This window comes from Schistocerca cancellata, chromosome 6 (genome assembly GCF_023864275.1).
Source record: "Schistocerca cancellata isolate TAMUIC-IGC-003103 chromosome 6, iqSchCanc2.1, whole genome shotgun sequence".
Classification (NCBI taxonomy): domain Eukaryota; kingdom Metazoa; phylum Arthropoda; class Insecta; order Orthoptera; family Acrididae; genus Schistocerca; species Schistocerca cancellata.
Genome location: NC_064631.1, coordinates 710,705,384 through 710,728,362, shown reverse-complemented (window position 1 = coordinate 710,728,362; position 22,979 = coordinate 710,705,384). Strand labels below are relative to the sequence as shown.

The window sequence follows — 22,979 nt, the reverse complement described above, 5'->3', positions numbered from 1 at the left end:
GTAAGTGATTTGTGAAACGTATAGGTTAATGTTAGTCAGGGCCATTCTTTTGTAGGGATTTTTGAAAGTCAGATTGCATTGCGCTAAAAAATATTGTGTGTCAGTTTAAGCACAGTCGTGTATAATTGTTCAAAGGGGACGTTTCAGTGTATATGTTGATGTGAGTATAGAGATATGTGAATATTAGAAAATCATTCCGCTTTTCCTTCAGCCAGCAGTGTGTCGGGGTTTCTCGGCGGTCACAAAACTGCAGTTCTCGGTACTCGCTGGAAGATCGCGAAGCCGGGCGTCGAACCCAGTACGGCATCGCGGCCGCCCGGCGGACTGCGCGTGCGCTATCGACACGATCGCATCTGAATACAATCGCCTGTGGCGAGCTGCCCCTGAATGGGGCGAGCCGTGGGACCGGCCGCCGCCCGGCCTTGCTAGGGGTCTGTAGCGCTCAGCAGGTGCCGCGCCAGGTCCGCTGTCAATGGACAAAAGAGCAGCGCGCAGCCAGCCTGTCGCAAGAGAGGGGCGGCGCCGCCCCGCCTCTCCCACGACTCGCGACAATTCGCTACGACAGCGCCCCTGGTGGCCTATGAATAATGTAACGCGCCGTCTCGATTCTGCCGCACTTGTTCTAGCAGCATTAACATTTGGCTAGGCATTCAGCGACTCTAATGTGAGAACGCCATTCAAGTCAATCAGTCTTCCGGCTGTGGAGGGAAATGACTAACGCACTTCATTACTCTCGGATTGTAGAGAGAGAACTTCTATGCCGTACTGCTGCGACTTTTTCACGTCCTCCACGGTTAAAACTCAGAATCGTTGTCGCTGTTGTGGTGTACGTATTTTCTTTGCTGAGAAAGTGATTCGATTTTCGTTTGCAGCTGAAGTGATTCGGTTTTTGAAATCACACACTTCTCACATAATTTGTGGCATAGATCATCCGTGATCCTCGCATAGAATGTATCTGTAACTTTCGAACTTTTTAGTGGCAGTGAATAACTAGAATGTATAGGCACGGATGCAAGGGGCCAAACACAATTTTTTTTAAAAATTGCGTTTTTACATACGTCAGTTTCCAATCCCTTTAGCCTACTTTTTTACTGCGATTTAATACAACGTTATAGCCGTTTTTTGCATCCTACCTTCCAAAATTCTTCTATTGTGACTCCCTCTTGGCGAGTTGTTTTCTGGCGTTGTCTTCTTCTATTAGTTGGAACCAATTCAATCATCTTCGTAGGTCATGTGCCCTCACCAAAACGGTATACATTCCCCTTACAGTCTCGATTGCATCCATTACAATAGTGCCCAGGTTCAGTCTCTTACATACCTCTTCATTTTTAACTTTACCCTGTAGTGTCAAGCTACCGCAACACCTCCAAAATCCCAACACCATTGACAATGACTTCCTCTTTATTCTTTTAGTTTATTCTCATTTTTCTGCTCCGTACGTTGGTATACTTTCTACAATAGTTTCCAGTATCCTAATCTTCGTTTATAATCCAATATGTGTGCTCCATTGTTCCATAAAACTCACTTCTGTTGTTTCGTTGCTTGTCTAACTTGTCCAATACCGTTCTTAATTTCGATTTTAATCGCTCCATCTTTGTTAATAATGACTGCAAAATATTTATAAGAGGGAGGTGCATTTGAAGATCATTTTTGTACGTTGTTCTTGAATAACTGAAAAACCACGACTCCAGCGAACACGCATCCCAGTACAAAATTTAACTACTTTAAATTTCCTGCAAAAATGTCCTGTTCACTTTTTTTGATTGACTAGTAGTTTGCACATAGCAAGCTAGAGAATATGAAAATTGAAACTTCCTGGCAGATTAAAAATGTGTGCCGGACTGAGACTCGGACGCGTGACCTTTGCCTTTCGCGGGCGATTGCTCTACCAACTGAGCTACCCAAGCACGGCTCACGCCCCGTCCTCACAGCTTTACTTCTGCCAGTACCTCGTCTCCTACCTTCCAAACTTTACAGAAGCTCTCCTGCGAACCTTGCAGGACGGGGCGTGAGTCGTGCTTGGGTAGCTCAGTTGGCAGAGCACTAGCCCGCGAAATGCAAAGGTCCCGAGTTCGAGTCTCGGTCCGGCACACAGTTTTAATCTGCCAGGAAGTTTCCTATCAGCGCACACTCCGCTGCAGAGTGAAAATCTCATTCTGGAAACATCCCCCAGGCTGTGGCTAAGCCATCTCTCCGCAATATCCTTTCTTTCAGGAGTGCTAGTTCTGCAAGGTTGGAAGGAGAGCTTTTGTAAAGTTTGGAAGGTAGGAGACGAGGTACTGGCAGAAGTAAAGCTGTGAGTACCGGGCGTGAGTCGTGCTTGGGTAGCTCAGTTGGTTCGTCGGCACGGTAGCTCAGTGTGTTCGGTCAGAGAGCTTCTTGGCCTCTGCAATAAAAAAACTGAGAGAAAGGATCAACAAAGAACTTAAACGGATGTCATGTGACGTCCGCAACGACAAAAACAACGATTAAAAAAAAAAAGTTGGTAGAGCACTTGCCCGCGAAAGGCAAAGGTCCCGAGTTCGAGTCTCGGTCCGGCACACAGTTTTAATCTGCCAGGAAGTTTCATATCTGCGCACACTCCGCTGCAGAGTGAAAATCTCATTCTGGAATATGAAAATTGCCGGCGTGGTTTTGGAAGGAGTTGCGGGTTGCATAAAACCTACCGGTAGGGCAACTGACTCAGTCTGTATATTTTCCACTTTGCAAAATACTGGCGAGACCATTTGTCTACGATCTTGGTTTCTGTCTTCGCCAATCGCATCGGAAAATAGTGGGACACCTGGTGCAATGTACGCACTCTTTGACGCGCACACTACGGCCACCTTTCACAGACGGGAGACTGTGCTTTATTACGGTACACCGCCGGATGCCCCCATTTGTGTATCGGCACAATGGCCGCCGCCCACACACGGCCGAGCCGCGGGCTGTCGGTCCGGCGCGCGCGCAGCCGCGTCCGCACGGCGCCGGTAGCGACTAATTAGCGGGGCGATCGCAGCCCGCGGCGGTCACGTCGCCCGTAATGAGGCCCCACAATGGCGCCAATTACGCGCCAGCAGCGCGCTCCCTGATGGACGGCGCCAGTCGGCCAGTAAACAGCCCGCCGCCGACGTCGCAGTGTCCGCTTCCGGGGCGGCAGCAGCCGGCGTGTTCGTTCCGCCCCAGAGTCAGTCAGTTAACCAGCCAGCCGGCGCGTTTTGAAGGGGCCTGTCCGAGTCTTCGACAAGACTTCAACAACTCCCCGATCTTACTCGTTAAAGCTCTCGGCCAACTTTCAGCACTCGCGAGAGTTGCCGTCGGCATCTGAAGAACGCCGTGAATGCCGATTGTTAGAATTTCTCTCGAACTTCGAGCTGGTATCTCTCCGCCCCTCGCAATCAATCCATCCGAGCGAAACAAGGCTCAGCACCGGCCATTGTTTCTGTGGTACTTTCCTAACTGGTATACACGATGCCTAAAACAAGGAGAAAGAACCGAAAAGGGTCGTGGACCTCTTAAGCATTGTAAGACGTCGTGGTCTCCTGATCTTCATTGCTTACATATTCCGCCCTCACAATCATATTCCGCACATCAAGACGCTTCATTCGGACCCAAAATCTATCAGGTAAAGTCATTGTTGTGTGAATTCATGTAAACGATTTGCAAATAATAAGTAAGCACACCGTGGTTGAAATACTCGAGGCTGGCGAACACACATACATTCCAGACACGACGGTCACAGGAGCTTTTAGTTCGGGAGAGCAACCGCACGCCAGGAGGCCGGTCCCAACCTATCTACGTCATCCGGTGACCGACCGTGGAGCGGACAGCGTTTGCCCGAGTGAAAGGAGGAACGACCCTGTGTTCAGCTTAAAAGCAAATTCCGCTACATTTTGTGGGAGCGCCCGGTCTACGCATTCTTTACAAATATAGCACGCAGTTTCAGAGATTTTCACAGGGAGACAGGAAACGCCAAACGCTGATGCTACAGATTTCCGGAAAGGTCGTCTTAAACGAAACGTCATTCTCCCGTTTTACAAGAGCAATGCTGATTGGCAGACGATATTCCTGACGCCTTGAGCTGAAGGAGTAATGGAAGAGACCAAAAGATATACCCCTTCACGTCTGGCGTGGAGAGGGGCCGTTCCGTTGCCGCTCTTGGAGCGAGAACGCGTAACGAGAGCGTGCGCGCTCGTACGTGCACTCAAAGAGCGAGGAACAAGTCTCTCCTCAGTACTTTACTGGGAGAGCACCTCTGTCGAGAGCGAATCGGAGTGCGACTCTATATTGAGTCCCTGCGATTAAGCGTTGTTCGCTGTGTTGGCCACCACACTTATTGAGTGGCATCGCGGTGGACTGGTTATCTGACTGGTGTACCACGCCAATAGTTAGACTAGGGGCGAATAGGAGTCCTTGACTTCATCAAGGCGTAGGGAGAGTTTGATTGGCGAAAGTCGATCCAGATAGAACGAGAGTTATCTTATTTGTCAGCAGCAAGCGGCGCAGACAGCAGTCATTGCAGCTTACGGTATTGTGTGCTACAGCCCTTGCGAGCCCCATATTTCCTCCACATCAGTACACTTCACTGCATTTCACACATGACAGCCTCGACCGTACCTAGCAACATTCTAACGGATAATTATTCAAGTTGAGTAGGCGCGGCTCTCAGCCATTCTGCCAAGTCAATAACAATCTTATACTTCGTATAGAAATTTCATTAGCGAATCCTATCTTTAAGAGGTAACTCCACATTCCGAAAAGAACCCAGAAATAATGTCTTCAGTTCATAGCTAAAACTGCCATTGTAATTTCTCAGAATTTTTGCAAAATAAATAATAATTTTCGTTAGTTTCATGTTTTTCTTACACTAACTAGCACTACTCCAGTACCCAAGTATCCCACTAGTTACGTAAAAAATTTTGAAAATTTTTCTGTCATTTCCTTACAGCGGACAACTCCAGAAGATATTTATTGCTGAAAGCTTTTCAGGCTTTTCTCTTTAGAACGTTAGGAGCGTCTGTCTGATTTCTGTAGCAGTGTGGGGGTGGAAATTGCATCTTGCAGGAGCCACAGGGTAAAGCGTACATCACAGAGTACTCCGTTGCGCAGAATGACAGAATAGCGCCCACACGCTCACAGCATGTCACATCGTACACATACACTCTAAGACGAAAAACGACGCACCACGAAGGAATTATCCGAAATCAGTAGAAATGATGTACATCAACAGACAGTCAAATTATTAAAATTTCAGAAAAGTTGGATGATTTACTCAAGAGAAAGAGCTTGACAAACTGAGCAAGCCAATAATGCATTGGTCCACCTCTGGCCCCTATGCAAGCAGTTATTCGCCCTGTACTGAGTGACAGAGTTGTTGGATGTTCTCGTGAGAGAGATTGTCCCAAATTCTGTCCAGTTGGCGTATTAGTAGTCAAAATGCCGAGCTGGTTGGAGGGCACTGGCCATAATGCTCCAAACTTTGTCAAATCGGGATCCGGCGATTTTGATGGCCAAGTTGGGGTTTGATAAGCACAAAAACAAGCAGTACAAAAGCGTCGCGGGGGTCACCTTGCTGACATGTGAGCTCAGGATGGCTTGCCACGAAGATCAACAAAACAGGGCGTACCGCTGTGCGTTAAGGATGCCGCAGTTGCCTACCAAAGGAGTGCTGCTGTGAAGTGAAACTACGGGTTGTTGGGCCGTATGGAAGGTGACATTTCTGGCTGGTATCCACCTGCTGTCCAGGACGTCTCCAGGCACGTCTTCGCTGGTCATCGAGTGTACTCCAGTCACTGAGATTCATGACGTCGTTAGGTTAGTTAGTTCAAGAAGTTCTAAGTCTAGGGGACTGATGACCCGAGATGTTAAGTCCCACAGTGCTTAGAGCCATTTGAACCATTTTTGAGCATTATGGTTCAAATGGCTGTGAGCACTGTGAGACTTAAAATCAGAAGTCATCAGTCCCCTAGAACTTAGAACTGCTTAAACGTAACTAAACTAAAGACATGACACACATCCATGTCCGAGGCAGGATTAGAACCTGCGATCGTATCAGAACCTGCGACCGGACTGAAGCTCCCAGAACCGCTCGGCCACAGCGGCCGGCGAGCATTATGGGCAGGGCCCTACAACCAGCTCGGGATTTTGACAATCTGACTCGCCAGTTTGACAGAATCTGGCACGATATCCTTCACCAGTACCCTCAGTACACGGAAGGCGTTCGATACAGTTCCGCACTGTCGCCTGATAAACAAAGTAAGAGCCTACGGAATATCAGACCAGCTGTGTGGCTGGATTGAAGAGTTTTTAGCAAACAGAACACAGCATCTTGTTCTCAATGGAGAGACGTTTACAGACAAAACAACCTCTGGCGTGCCACAGGGTAGTGTTATGGGACCATTCCTTTTCACAATATATATAAATGACCTAGTAGATAGTGCCGCAAGTTCCATACGGCTTTTCGCGGATGATGCTGTAGTATGCAGAGAAGTTGCAGTATTAGAAAATTGCAGCGAAATGCATAAAGATCTGCAGCGGATAGGCACTTGGTGCAGGGAGTGGCAACTGACCCTTAACATAGACAAATGTAATGTATTGCGAATACATAGAAAGAAGGATCCTTTATTATATTATAGAAGAGCAAACATTGGTAGCAGTTACTTCTGTAAAGTATTTGGGAGTATGCGTACGGAACGATCTGAAGTGGAATAGTCATATAAAATTAATTTTTGGTAAGGTGGGTGCCAGGTTGAGATTCATTCGGAGAGTCCTTAGGAAATGTAGTCCATCAACAAAGGAGGTGCCTTACAAAACACTCGTTCGACCTATTCTTGAGTATTGCTCATCAGTGTGGGATCCGTACCATGTCGGGTTGACAGAGGAGATAGAGAAGATCCAAAGAAGAGCGGCGCGTTTCGTCACAGGGTTATTTGGTAAGCGTGGTGGCGTTACGGAGATGCTTAGCAAACCCAAGTGGCAGACTCTGCAAGAGAAGCGCTCTGCATCGCGGTGTAGCTTGCTGTCCAGGTTTCGAGAGGGTGCGTTTCTGGATGAGGTATCGAATATATTGCTTCCCCCTACTTACACCTCCCGAGGAGATCACGAATGTAAAATTAGAGAGATTCGAGCGCGCACGGAGGCTTTCAGGCAGTCGTTCTTCCCGCGAACCATATGCGACTGGAACAGGAAAGGGAGGTAATGACAGTGGCACGTAAAGTGCCCTCCGCCACTCACCGTTGGGTGTCTTGCGGAGTATAAATGTAGATGTAGAATAACACCGTGAATCAATGCTAATTCAAATAACTGCTTGCGTAAGGGCCACACGTGGACCAGGCCGTTATTGACTTGCTCAGTTTGTCAACCTCTGTCTTCTGAATAAATCATTCAATTTTTCTGGAATAGAAGTCATTTGTTTGTCTGTGAAAGTACTTCAAATCCACCGATTTCCGCCCCATTCGGATGGTTGCTTCGTGGTACGTCGATTTTTGTTTTATCTTAGAGTTATTTAGGTGTAAATCTAAGCATCGATATGAAATGGGTGAGTTATGTCAGACCATTGTTATGTAGGGCCAACGGCCTTGCCGCAGTGGTAACTCCGGTTCCCGTCAGATCACCGAAGTTAAGCGCTGTCGGGCTGGGCTAGCACTTGAGTGGGTGACCATCCGGTCTGCCGAGCGCTGTTGGCAAGCGGGGTGCACTCAGCACTTGTCAGGCAAACTGAGGAGCTACTTGACTGAGGAGCAGCGACTCCGGTCTCGGAAACTGACATACGGGCGGGAGAGTGGTGTGCTGACCACATGCCCCTCCATATACGCATCCAGTGACGCCTGTGGGTCTGAGGATGACACGACGGTCGGTCGGTACCTTTGGGCCTTCATGACCTTTTCACTGTAAAAATACAGCAACCAGCCACTTTTTAATGCGTTTTATTTATGCCAATATGCATTTCGGGTTTGCACCCATCTTCAGCTGGCAAATTACATGGATCTTCAGGTACATGGTGCAAACCCGAAATGCATATTGGCATAAATAAAACGCATTAAAAAGTGGCTGGTTGCTGTATTTTTACAGTGAAATATCATTATCCACGGCCACGGAGCTCAACAGTCCAAATATAATGGACAAATTGTTATCCTTCATGACCTGTTCTGGAGGAGTTTAGTTTTTAGTTTTAATGTTATCCAGACAAATGGAAGACTTGGATTTGTTGGAAGCGTCGAGGGAGGAAAATGGTATACAAGACGGTAGTGCAGTCAACTGCAGTGTATTTCTAGTATCTGGAGTCCCTGTCAACAAACATCGAAGGAACTGAGGGATACACGTAAAGAAACATTATTTTTCAACACAACAACTCTACTGCTGTCAGTATTTATTGAGAAAAGAAAATTCTGAGCCATTTGTTTGGATCACTAATTTTGCGTAAAATTGAAAGTGGCAACGTAGGGGAAACTTGAGAATAGACAACTGTAATTATCTGAAATTTGTTGCTACAGAGAAACGGAAAAATATGGCAAGGAACATAAGGCGACTGGTCAGTTTTTAGAGAGGGCTCAAAGCCATAGTCGGAAAAAAAATCATGCATATTACATGGATAAAAACTGCTGTTTGTTATAATATCACATTCACATCTTCAAATTTTAAATGAATGTAACAGAAAATGTAGACAAGCTGAAAGACTTTTTTATTAACTTTATATTATTTTGGCTTTCCTACGCTCAGTGTTAAGCAGTAGATATTTAGACCGAAAGTAGGAAAGAGGTTTAAGGAATCGTGGGATAAACATGGGAGAAAGGGAATCCTCTGGTATACCGCATCATAATCACGCATAATGTCTATACTAAGCGGTTCAGAGATAAGCTGAGAAGAGAAAGGAAGGGAAGGTTTATATAATATTTTCGAATTCAATTTTATACTCGTAGCGTGTTGGCATGTCCAACCCTTTATGATGCATAAGGCGCATATAGCAGAATGACGCATGAAAAGATCTTACACAAGCAGAAAATTATTTGCTTGGGTGCAAATTAGGCAGTAAAAAACGTACCGACAACGAAGCCTCATTAAATTTCCAGTCGACTCCCCTCTCCTTGTGCAGGAAATGCACTTGTTGTGTTCCAGATCTCGTCGCTGATTGACCGACGATAATATTCTCGAATTCATACCGCTATTACTGAGTTAATCAAGCTGTTCGGCAAACATGCCTCGGGAAATTATTTCCATGATTGCACAGCAATCGGAAAGGAGGGCCGTCTCAAGCTGTTGCAGGGTGAAATCTCACATAGACAGCAATCTGGTCGAAGGTTGAAATTTCTTTCGCCTGTTGCTCGTTCTTAGGAAACAACGATACAAGCGTGTATGAGGACGAGCAGATATCAGATTGAATTTCTAATACTTATTCTTTTTATCCATCTCGTTAATTAGGACACCATTTGAATAAAAAAAAGGCAGCGTGGATTATTGTTTTACAAAATCTGTATACAACTAAAAGAAATTAAATCATCTGCGTTCGACACAGTTCATAGACAGAGTACCTGTTAGTAAGAGGCCAATTCACGCAACCAACCTATGCATTTCAAAATAATTTAACGGCGTTTAGCTACAGAAAATTAGAAATCAGTGAAAATGACAAACGTTAAAGAAACAGAGACGTATTATATCCTTTGCGCAATTGTACATCTGTAATAAATAGATAACAGAACCCCTCATTTGCTTACTCTTGGTACAGAGAACTGAATAAAAACTAGTAAGAGGCATTACTTTATTATTTGTAATAGGCATCACACAGGATGCTGTTTTGTCTAAAACTGACATGGTGAAACCGTGGCTGTGTACAATTAATGTAGGTTGATTCTTACAAAGAAGAAGACAGCACCCAATCACTATTAATACAGAAAAAAGTGGTGTGCCATATTACATCAATATAATTTCTACTGTCACATTATTCACGTATCTCATGTATATGTTGTTGCCTGTTTATGGCATAATACTTACACAATACCATATAAGGAACATTCATACAAACTGGCCACCACATTTTCCTAATTTATTTGTAATTAATGCTCACTGAGTATGGTATGCTCACAATTTAACGTTTATTCTTTGTAATATAAATACTTGTAATGTTACCTTGATTCTTTGAAAAAAAAAGAAAAAAGATTTCACTGTCAATGCATATATGATAATACAAGAACTTCTTTGGCACTGCTTTACATCGAAATATAGCTGCCTGCTTAGTCGCACTTTATTGCAATTATACTTGATTCAAAATTTCAGTGCGCCATATGATGTTAATATAATTTTTACTGCCATATTATTCATTCCATCTCACCTCTATGTTGCTCCCTGTATATAACACAGTATTTACATAATACCATGCATGTAGCATTCACACAAGCTGGTTACTACATCTGTCAACTTCATCTGTAATATTATATGTTCATAATGTAAGGTTTATCTTTGTGTTTTAATTTTCATTATGCTATTTCTATTATTTAAAAATAGTCATACTGTCAAATCAAAGCAATCTGCATATTGTAATATCGCTGAGAGAGAACATCTCTGGCACTGTTGTATTTGTAAAACTGCAATCTTTGTGTCAACTTCATATGTGGCAAATACTTTTTTGTGTGTGTGTGTGTGTGTGTGTGTGTGTGGTGCTTTGCACAATATGGCGATGTGCAAAACATAAGTGCTGCATATATTTTGCAATATTTGAAAAATACAATGCTGCAACTTCGCAACAAAATTGCGCGGAATTTTCTATGTAAGTAATATAACCACTTGACCTCACATATTTATTTACTCTGTATTTCATCGTTTGGGCCGGCCGGTGTGGCCGAGCGGTTGTAGGCGCTTCAGTCTGCTACCGCACGACCGCTACGGTCGCAGGTTCGAATCCTGCCTCGGACTTGGATGTGTGTGATGTCCTTAGGTTAGTTAGGTTTAAGTAGTTCTAAGTTCTAGGGGACTGATGACGTCGGATGTTAAGTCCCATAGTGCTCAGAGCCATTTGAACGATTTTTTTTTCATCGTTTGGAGGTTAGTTATGTTCACATAGGACGCTTCTAATACTATTTTCTACCGTAGGGCACCAACACACCAAGAATATTTCGCTATAGTGGAAGAATAAAAATCGAAAACTGACGATTATGTAAAGTGCATCTTGTAAATCTTGTGAACAGCCGTCTGATGATGAACTTGTCAGTTCGAAACCGGTTACAGCGCTATTTACTTCAATAAATAGCAGTATTAATGGTGGCTGGTTGCTGTCTTCTTCTTTGTAAGAATCAACCCACATTCATCACACAGGACATGTCATAATTATGGTACGAGGTGCCGTAGTTGAAAGTACATATTTAAGAAAAGTTACTGAACACTTGGGTAAAACTGAAGTTGCTTTTACTGAACGAGAATTCAGTCTTACCTTACTGTGTTAAACGTACATGGTACATTAATGACGAAGCACCGGCAGTAGCTCTTCGATGTACTTAACAATAAACAGTTCGAAACGGACCTGTACGTTTGCCTTCTAGACCACATGATTCCTGTCCTTTCAGTGATTGTTCGTCTAGGATCACTTTAAAAGCGCCATGCACTGTACTCCAGTCAACATGGTTGAAGAACTAGAGCGGAGAATTGTAAATACCTGCCAGAGATATGGAAATGATGCGCTGTTCGAAAGAATTCGAAATTCAATGCGGAGATGGGTACACTCGTAATACGGACGACATTTGGAACACCTCTTTTAATAGATAAGAGTGTACAGTAGCTGCAGCGTGTAACTAAAGATACAAACGTATTCCTTGTTCAGTAGAAGCAACTGTACTCCTACTTAAGTATACAATACTACTTCTTAACCATTACCACTTTCAGAGAACGGAAAAGTTGCACGTCTCAATTAATTAATGGATATGAGAAACGCCTCATTACCGGTGCTGTCTTTATCGATCTATCCGCGGCTTAGGACACGATCTGCCATCGGGTCCTTCTGAATAAAGTTTATGATATAACTGAAGACTTCACACTCATGTGCAATATTAGAAACCTTCTCCAGAACTGCAGATTTTTTGTGGAATTTCAGAGCAAGAAAAGTAGATGGAGAACTCAGAAAAATGGGCTACCACAAGGCAGCGTGCTGACATAGCTCCTCCTTAAATCATACGTGAGGTAGCTGCGAGATATGAGAAAAGTAAGGCCACAACAAAGGAAGCACATCCTAGGCTGTTGCACTGATGACGTAGCGGTTTCTCCGTGTTTTCACAGTACATCGTTACCTGCAATTTTAACTGTCCAGAATCCGCTATTATTCAACATCTATACCAACGATCAACCTATCAAATGGTTCAAATGGCTCTGAGCACTATGGGACTCAACATCTTAGGTCATAAGTCCCCTAGAACTTAGAACTACTTAAACCTAACTACCCTAAGGACATCACACACACCCACGCCCGAGGCAGGATTCGAACCTGCGACCGTAGCAGTCCCGCGGTTCCGGATTGCAGCGCCAGAACCGCTAGACCACCGCGGAATCAACCTATCCCTGAAGGGATTAGAAGCTTTATTTATGCTGATGACTACGCTATCACTACTCAGGCTGACTGTTTTGAGACTGTAGAAGATACGCTATTAAAATCTTTGGAAGAATTCACTTTTTACTATCGCCGGAATTACTCGAAACCTAATCATGCCATGACTTAGACCTGCGCTTTCCACCTGAAGAATAAAAAGGCAAATAGATCCTTAAATATATACTGGGGAGGCATCGTACTCGAACATAATCCTACTCCCAAATATCTTGGAGTAACTCTAGATCGCGCGCTATCATATAAAAAGCATTGGCTAAACACAAAACAGAAATTGGCAGCCACAAACAACGTAGTGCGAAAATTGACAGGTACATCATGGAGTGCTAATCCATGCACTGTGCGCTCAAGCACGCTTTCTCTATGTTATTCCACTGCAGAATATGCCTGTTCGGTATGGTACAAGTCCAGTCATGCCAGGAACGTAGATATGTCTCTAAATGAGTCTTGCCGGATTATCCCGGGTTGCTTAAGACCTGCTCCTGTGGACAAACTCCATTGCCTCGCTGGCATAGCTCCTCCTGAAATGAGACGTGACGTAGCTGCGAGATATGAGAAAAGTAAGGCCAGAACGAAGGAAGCCCATCCATTATATGGTCGTCAGCCCGCACACCCTAGTCTGAAATCAAGAAAGAGCTCCTTGACAACTACTGAGGCTCTCATCCAGAATCCATATGCGGCAAGGATCTCGCGATGGCGGGAGAAACGCCGGTATTTGGGAGAATGGATGGCTGCAAAGGAAGAACTTCCCCCTGGACATTCGGAGAAGTGGTCAATATGGAGGTCTCTCAACAGATTAAGATCAAACACAACGAGATGCAAGACCAATCTGCAGTCTTCGGGTTTGTCTGTGGACTCAGTTGTCTGCCAGTGTGTGGCGTTGAACAGACTAACAGCCATTTCCTTCAGTATTCCTCATCACCAACCACCAACCACCTGCACCATGCAAGACCTTATGAGAGCCATTCCAAATGCGCTTGAAGAGTTAAATAAATAAACCATTTTACTAAGTAGGATGATAACAGACCAATATCTCTAACACCGCTTTGGTGCAGAATCGTTGAACATATTGTCAGTCCGAATATAATGAATTTTCTTGACACCTAGACGCTTACGTTCACGAATCAGCATGGTTTTAATGAGCGTCGCTCGTGCGAAACTCATCTCACCCTTTTCTCACATGATATACTGCGAACTGTGGATGGAGGACAGCAGACAGATACCATACTTCTAGATTTCCGAAAATCATTTGATAAGGTTGTAAGTAGATTTTTATGTTGGTAATGCCACGTAGCGCTCTGTATGAAAATCACTGGCTGTGCTGTGTGCAGCCTGTGGCTAGTTTGCGTTGTTGTCTGCCATTGTAGTGTTAGGCAGTAGCAGCTGGATGTGAACAGCGCGTAGCGTTGCACAGTTGGAGGTGAGCCGCCAGCAGTGGTGGATGTGGGGAGAGAGATGGCGAAGTTTTGTAATTTGTCATGAACTGCTACATATATTATGACTATTAAGGTAAATTCACATTCACATTTTGACAAGCTGAAAATGTGTCTTGACTTATTTGAGAAAACGGTGAGGACGCAAAACCTGAATCTACAGTATTTGTAAAATTGTGTCCTGTCATTTCGGATTCCTGAGGCGAGCTGTTGCCGACCGATCGATCGATAATGCTTCCCTATTCACAACCTGTTTCACTGTCTACACCATTATTTGCCGCCCGCTCCATTTCCCTATGCACAATTACCAAATTACTACTTGGAACGTCTGTTAATTCACTACACAGTGGTGCTGATAAGCTACGCTCGTCGTCACTATTATTTCTCAGTTTACTTTGGAGCCTAGTGTTACGTTTTTCACACGCCATTATTGTGACAATATTTCACACGATAACACAGAAAAACACAATTTGAAGAGCAAAAATAAGAGAACACATTAATATAGCACTGAAAATAATATGTAGTTAATTGCAGCTGCGAAATACTTGGTGCAAATCTACATGCATGCCACAACTGTTTTACAGTACAACAATGAAAGACTGCAACTACAAAGGAGATTCTCTCTACAATTATGCGCTAGCAATAAACAAAAGCTACACTAAATACACAAACTACAAGAAAAAAATTAGAAGATTCCAGTGAGGTATCCTGGCAGGGTCGCCATATGAAACGTCCCCTTTGAACAACTTATACAAGACTGTGCTTAAACTGACACACAATGTTTTTAGCGCAACGCAATCTGACTATCAAAGATCTCTGCAAAAGAATGGCCCTGAGTAACATTAAAGTATACCTTTCAGTTACTGGAACTACTGCAATACAGCAAGCGCCACTACTGCCAGCTAAATAAAAGATTCAAACTACGGAAGGCACTAACTACTGATAGGGATAGTTAGCAAATGAAAGATATTAATAGAGAACAAACAATGTATTTATCTTAATAGTCATAATATATGTAGCAGTTCATGACAAATTACAAAACTTCGCCATCTCTCTCCCCACATCCACCACTGCTGGCGGCTCACCTCCAACTGTGCAACGCTACGCGCTGTTCACATCCAGCTGCCGCTGCCCAACACTACAATGGCAGACAACAATGCAAACTAGCCACAGGCTGCACACAGCACAGCCAGTGATTTTCATACGGAGCGCTACGTGGCATTACCAATATAAAAATCTAAACAGCCTACTTACAAGGTGTCTCACTGCAGACGTAGGAACGAGCATATGGAACAGATTCCCAGATATGTGAGTGGCTCGAAGACATCTTATGTACCAGAGTCCAGTATTTTCTCCTCGACGGCGAGTGTTCATCAGAGACAAGAGTATCGTCAGGAGTGCCCCAGGGAGGGGTGATGAGTCTGCTGTCAGCTGGCGTACACATAAAGGATCTGGTGGACAGGGTGAGCATTAGTCTGCGGTTGTTTGGTGATGATGCTGTGATGTACAGTAAGGAGACGAAATTGAGTGACTTTAAGAGGATACAAGATGAGTCAGACAAAATTTCTAGTTAGTTTCATAAATGGCAGCTAGCTGTAAATGAATAAAATTGTGAGTTAATGGGGAAAAGTAAGAGAAACAAACCGGCAATGTTCGGATATATCATTAGCAGTGTCCTGCTTGACGTAGTCACGTAGTTTAAATACCTGTGCGTAACGTTGGAAAGCGATGTGAAATGGACCAAGCTTGTGAGGATTGGGTTAGAGGAGGCGATCGGTTGACTTCCGTTTATTCGGAAAAATTTTTGAATAAGTGGTTAATCTGTAAAGGAGACCACATGCAGGACGTTAGCGGACCCGACAACATCCTACCAGAATTCTTAAAGGAATTTGGAACTCTAGGAAGAAGGTGGCTGGCCAAACTTTGTACGGAATGCATAAGCAGGGGGTTGTGCCTCAGGAATGGAAAGAAGCAAAAGTCATCGCAGTGTTGAAACCCGGAAAGACTGGAGATAATCCTAGGAATTACAGACCAATATCCCTGCTATGTACCCCCTATAAATTATTCGAGAGAATATTGCTGACTAGATTAACTCCGTACATCGAAGCCAACCTCCCAACATACCAAGCGGGTTTCCGAGCAGGTAGAAACTGCTGCGATCAAGTGCTGTCCCTCACAACCTGTATTGAGAAAGGCTTTCAGAACCAGACGAAAACTGGCCTGGTCCTCATAGACCTCACATCAGCTTACGACACAGTATGGATTGAAGGGTTACTGCTTAAGCTAACTAGAATCATAAATTGCAAGCAGACTTACAAACTACTCAAGAACATACTAACGAACAGGAAAATCAAGGTCTCACTCCATGGTACGAACAGTAAGAGCATGGTTCTGAATAATGGTCTGCCACAGGGTTCGGCACTAGCACCCGCTCTCTTCAATCTATATATAGCTGACTTGCCAGAAACTAAATCACGCAAATTTGCATATGCAGATGACCTGGCCATCGCATATCAGAGTAAAACCTACAACGATCTCGACGAAACACTGAATGCAGACCTTGAAGTCCTGAACACCTATTACTCCAAGTAGCACCTACTTCCGAACCCCAACAAAACAACCAGCACTATAATGCACCTCAACAACAGAGAGACACACAGAAAATTACAGATCTTTTCGAATGGCCAAAGCATAAGACATGAGGATAAGCCTAAATATTTGGGAGTGAAACTAGACCAGACCCTAACGTACAGCTCACACCTCGAAGACACAAAGCAAAAACTAAAATCCCGCAATGCTATCCTTTCGAAACTGGCTGGAACAACATGGGGATGTGGAGCGAGCACTTTGAGAACTTCAGCACTAGCCCTTGTCTACAGTGTAGCTGAATACTGTTCACCTGTCTGGAGGAGAAGTGCACACGTATCTAAAGTGGATGTCCAGCTGAGGGAGACAATGCGAATAATCTCGGGAACACTCAGGGCCACTCCCTGTGCATGGCTTCCTGTACTGGCGAACATAGAGCCTCCAGAAATCAGGCGATCACAGCTAGCCCTAAAAACCTACAGGAAAATTATAGACAACCCGGACCTCCCTATCCACCAAGATCTGACACCGACAAACAGGCTTAAATCCAGATCACCTTCTTGGAAAATCGGTGAAGAACTACAAGCCTTTGAGCCGAGAACGGCCTGGAACGAAGTATGGTCGGCAAGTGAATTTAAGAACAAAAACTTAGTACACGATCCGAACAAGAAGATTGATGACTTCAACCTACCAAGAAAAGTGTGGACAGCTCTAAACCGGGTCAGAACGAGTGTTGGGAGATGTAAACACCTGATGAACAAGTGGGGCCTGGCAGACAGCGCTGTATGTGAGTGCGGTGAAATACAGACAATGGACCATCTACTCGTGTGCAAAGTGTATGGCTATAGTGGTGAACTCATGGACATACATAGACGCAGTGACTCAGCCATGGAGTGGCTCAAAAACATATCTAATATAGTGTAGAATTATATTGTTTTCTTTTTAGTATATAGTGATAAGAATATTGTAAATTATGCCTCTGTCATGCCGAACGAGTAAATAAATAAAACGCGACCTATCCTTGCGTACCGCTCAAGTGTTTGTAATCCGTAGCAGGTCGGATTAAAGGAAGGCATCGAAGTAATTCAGAGACGAGCTGCTAGATTTGTTACCGGTAGGTTCGAACAACAAGCAAGTGTTACGAGACGCTTCCCTGGAGGGAAGGCGATGTTCTTTTCGAGGAACACTACTGAAAAAATTTAGTGACCCAGCACTTGAAACTGACTGCAAGTCTGCTATATTGCCACGAACATACATTTCTCGTAAGGACTACGACGATAAGATACGAGAAATTAGGCTCAAATGGCTCTGAGCAATAGTGCGCATAGGTGACTTAACTTCTGAGGTCATCAGTCGCCTAGAACTTAGAACTAATTCAACCTAACTAACCTAAGGACATCACACACATCCATGCCCGATGCAGGATTCGAACCTACGACCGTAGCGGTCGCTCGGTTCCAGACTGTAGCGCCTAGAACCGCACGGCCACTCCGGCCGGCCGAGAAATTAGGTCTCATACGGAGGCATATAGACAGTCGTTTTTCCCTCACTCTGTTGGCAAGTGGAACAGGAAAGGGAATGACTACTAGTGGTACAGAGTACCCTCTGCGACGCACCGCGTGAATTGCGAAGTACTTATGTAGATGTAGATGTCTACTAACAGCGAAGTCAGGACAGGTACGTAAAAACAGGTTATCCCACGAAAGGTTGAGACAGTCTAGTATCATGCTCATTCGACTGTGACAACTTGCGCCATTGTTTATGATAGACCCTGTGTGTATAGATTGTCTGAGTACCTGACTGCACCTTTATTGCCCTTCTGTGAATTGCAAGCGAAATAGAGATTGAGCTAGCGATTCGTACGCGATCTGTGTAAAAAGGTAAGTGTAAGGATAGGTCGACAACGACCACGAGGACCGCACTAATTGACTCGTCCGTAGCTCTCCGCCGGCTAGCTAGTTCGTAGACAGGAATCCCTGTCTCAGGAATGCGGACAAAGAATGAGCAGATGACCAAGTCGGTCTGCATTCCACGGCAATTACACTGTATGAGAGCCGGCATATTTATGGCGAACAGATCTGCGGTAGGCTGTTGCACTGATGACGTAGCGGTTTCTCCGTGTTTTCACAGTGCATCGTTACCTGCAATTTTAACTGTCCAGAAACCTATTAAATAATCTACTTAATGTTTACCAAGAATCTGGCCACTTTTCAAACATTTTATTCTCCTCAAACCAGAATCGTATTAAATAATCTACTTAATGATTACCAAGAATCTGGTCACATTTCAAACATTTTATATTCTACATAAATGCATCGTCAATCCATGGTGGAGAGTACTTTGTTATTTTCCCCTTTTCCTGTTGCACACGCGAATTGAGCACGAAAATATTACTGAATTTGTCAGTCCGAAAGGCCCTTAATATTGCTTAAGTTGTCCTGACAATTATGTGATGCAACGAACAAAATTTTTTCATAGGCTCATATACACGCTCAACACTATTTGGTGAAAAGAACGACATCTGTCACCCAAAGAGTCCTTGTGACTCTCCGTAACACTCTAGCACCGCCTGACACAGCCTGTTCGGAGTCTATTGGCATGCGTTTCGGTTCTTTCGATATGGTCATCCTTTAATCCGATATAACAAAGGTTGTTAGTATTCGAGCATTAGTCTAGGACACGTCACAAATAGATCCCGCACGCGGTTTCCATTGCAACTGCATCACACTTTTCCATAATTCTTTAAAAAAATCAGCGCCGTCCTTTTGCGCTCTACTCAGTAGATTATACAGGGTGTCCATAAAGTCCCTCTATCGAATCAAAATATCGTAAATTGGAAATAAAGATCTAGAACCGTAGTTTGTTGTAAAAAGTTTAGTAGCTCTCAAAGTTTATTTCTTTGTCCTTTGTTCCAGGTCTGACTTGGAATACACCAAAATAGCAGCAGACCAGGAAAAGGTGACATGCGTCACGTCGTATGCAGAATCAAAATCTATGGCAACGCGACTACAGAATTGTCGACGCCATTATAGGAGGGCACCACCGGCAAAGACAAGCATGATGAGGTGGTTCAGAAACTTCAAAGAGACAGGCAGTGTCGAAGACCTTCTTCGAAGTGGACGTCCCCCTGTGTCCGAAGCACGGTTTGATAGAGAGAAAGGTGCATTGGAACGGAGACCGCAGGAAGCAAGATCAGCTGTTCATAAGGTGTTACGAAAGCAGCTATACTTTGCTGCGTACAAAGTGCAAATGGTCCAAGCGTTGCACCCAGGCGATCGTCTTCTGCGGTATGCATTCGCGTATTCGATGCTGTCCTCCGTAGACGCTAATACTGATTATCTAAAAAAATTATTACTTTCAAATGAAGAAACGTTACACATTTCTGAACATTTGGATCACCACAAAATAAGAAATTGGGGCTCCGAAGACACACACAACACACACGAACAAATCAGCGGCAGTCTGATGCATAGTGTTTGGTCTGGTCTAATGTATGAAAGCGAGATATGCTCATTTTTCTCCACTATAACGGGAAATAGTTAGCTGACTTTCACTAGCAATTTCTCCTCCCACAGACGGCAGCCGCCCCTCATCTTCCAGCGTGGTGGTCCTCCCCGAGTACTGAAGTTGGAACATGTGGGATGTGCTGAATGACACATTTCCTGAACGGTGGTTGGATCGTGATGGCCGCACCGCTTGCCTCCCGCGCTCTTTCGATGTCACGCCATTAGACTTATTTTCTGTAGGTTTACGTCGAGAATCGAGTTTATACAACAGCAGCCAGTGACACTACTACCCTTCGTGCACGGATCACCGAAGGAATCACAACTTTTGCTGCTGCAGTGCTGAGCTGTACATGGGTAGACACAAACACCGTCTTGATGTTGTACAAACGACGAGTGGGGAACACAATGAAATTCTTGTACAGCAGGAAAATGTCTGAAAGCTGCTAAAAGTTTTACATCGAACCACGATGCTCTATCTGTAATAGTTTCCAAGCTATTACTCATTTTCAAAATGATAGCGAAACTTAGGGACACCCTGTAACTTAGCCTTAGTTCTTAAATTTACGTCTTGATATTTATTCTATGCGAATAAGAATAGTAGCAGACCAATAATGCAAAACTCAAAAATTAAATGATTCTTGTTCTTAGCTAAGAGCAGTACCTTTTCTCTATATTTGAAGCAAGCTGTCGTTCACTTCTCTGGAGCGGGCTTGGAAAGAAGTCCGCGAAATCGTTGTTCCATGTAGCAGTCAGTGGAATACGCGCACAGAGCTATAAGTAGAAACTGAAACCTTACGAAGTGATGATGGTGCATCGGCTGATCAATTCAAATGTAGCTGGCAGCTGCAGTCTGTGCCTCATGGAGAGACTGATACTGAGACTTTCTTTTTTTTTCCTATGTAGCGTGAATGTAGTCTTTAGGGTAGATGAAAGCTTGACGTATCCAGAAAGGCCCGTACAGGACCTGCAACACGCGGTCGTGCATTATCCTACTGAAATGTAGGGTTTCGCAGGGGTCGAATGAAGGGTAGAGCCACGGGTCGTAAAACATTTGAAATGTAACGTCCACTGTTGAAAGTGCCGTCAATGCGAACAAGAGGTGACCGAGACGTGTAACCAATGGTACCCCATACCATCACGCCGGGTCATACGGCAGTATGGCGATGACGAATACACGCTTCCAATGTGCGTGCACCGCGATGTCGTCAAACACGGATGCGACCATCATGATGCTGTAAACAGAACCTGGATTCATATGAAAAAATGACGTTTTGCCATTCGTGCACCCAGGTTCGTCACTGAGTACGCCATCGCAGGCGCTCCTGTCTGTGATGCAGCGTCAAGGGTAACCGCAGCCATGGTCTCCGAGCTGATAGTCCATGCTGCTGCAAAGGTCATCGGACTCTTCGTGCAGATGATTGTTGTCTTGCAAACGTCCCCATCTGTTGACTCAGGGATCGAGACGGGGCTGCACGATCCGTTACAGCCATGCAGATAAGATGCCTGTCATCTCGACTGCTTGTGGAACGCGGCCGTTGGGATCCATCACGGCGTTCCGTATTACCTTCCTGAACCCACCGATTCCATATTCTGCTAACAGTAACTGGATCTCTACCAACGCGAGCAGCAATGTCGCGATACGATAAACCGCAATCGCGATAGGCTACAATCCGACCTTTATCAAAGTCGGAAACGTGACGGTTCGCATTTCTCCTCCTTACACGAGGCATCACAACAACGTTTCACGAGGCGACGCCGGTCAACTTGTGACGCTACAACGCAGTCCTTGTTATGAATTTTTTCGCTTAGTTAACACATGAAACTGTTTGTATACGATGTATTGTCTAGTGTAAATATGTATTGTTAATACTATGTTTAAATTATGTAATATTTAACACTGGCAAGTCAGGGCATATTCAGTTAACGTTGAAGTCAGAGAGATTGTTTTGTCGCGCTTCTAGGCGCGGGAGCGCGCCAGCGGGTAGTAGTAGTAGTAGTAGTAGTAGTAATAGTAGTAGTAGTAACGCCGTGCTCGGAGTAAGACGTACAGTCGAGTGCTGTTATTCCTAGTCGTGTTACATCTAACGGCTAGTGTGTGGATCTAAGTACGACGGGAAAGTAAATGGTCGGCATATCTGGAAGCATGGCCGGGCAAGTTATTATGGATTAGTGGACATAGTGCTGAAAAAACGAGGACTTAAATGTGAAGCGCACTGTGGGCCCAAGTCGTAACAGTAAAAGCCCGATGCCACATTGTGTCGCTGCCGCGGACTTCCGTCGATCCAGCGACAACGAGGGAAGTAAGATCTACGTAATTTTCGTAGGATAAAATTGTAGAAGGCTTGCCAGTGACTGTGCTTTTCTCTGAAGTTGAACAATTAATAATAAGCACTTTATAATAGAAGTGTTGCAGTTACATTCCACCCGACAATAACACCAAGTAAGTTCCTTCCAATCCTTACCTTATTGAACCGAGTGTGTCACGCCATTATCAAAAGAAAATATGTTAATTATCAAATTATTTGCATAGACGGTGAAGTGTAAATTTCAGACTGGTTATCGTAGTTAATTGTTGCACTTAATAAGCTTACGCCAACCGTAGTAACTTAATGATAGACTGAAGTAAAAAATTTGATTATTAAGATTTATTTCAATGCATATTCAGCTGAAGTTAATTCAAGGATATTTCATGAAACTATAAAGGTTATTCCACCTGACAATCCCCCAATTAATGAATTATCATCATTCAAAACATAGTTAATTAATTATTGGCAATACATTTCATTATCAGTAGATTAAACTGTGCAAAGTACTTAATTTTAAAGACAGAATGACAGTCCATTATTCAAAATATCGATAGATAATTATCTGTGTTGTCAGTATTGCACTTAGCTG

General features: G+C 44.2%; 1 pseudogene; it reads left to right on the top strand.

The window, feature by feature from the left end:
• Window positions 1-7,546: 7,546 nt before the first annotated feature.
• LOC126089549 (5S ribosomal RNA) lies at window positions 7,547-7,664 on the top strand (annotated as a pseudogene).
• Window positions 7,665-22,979: the final 15,315 nt, after the last annotated feature.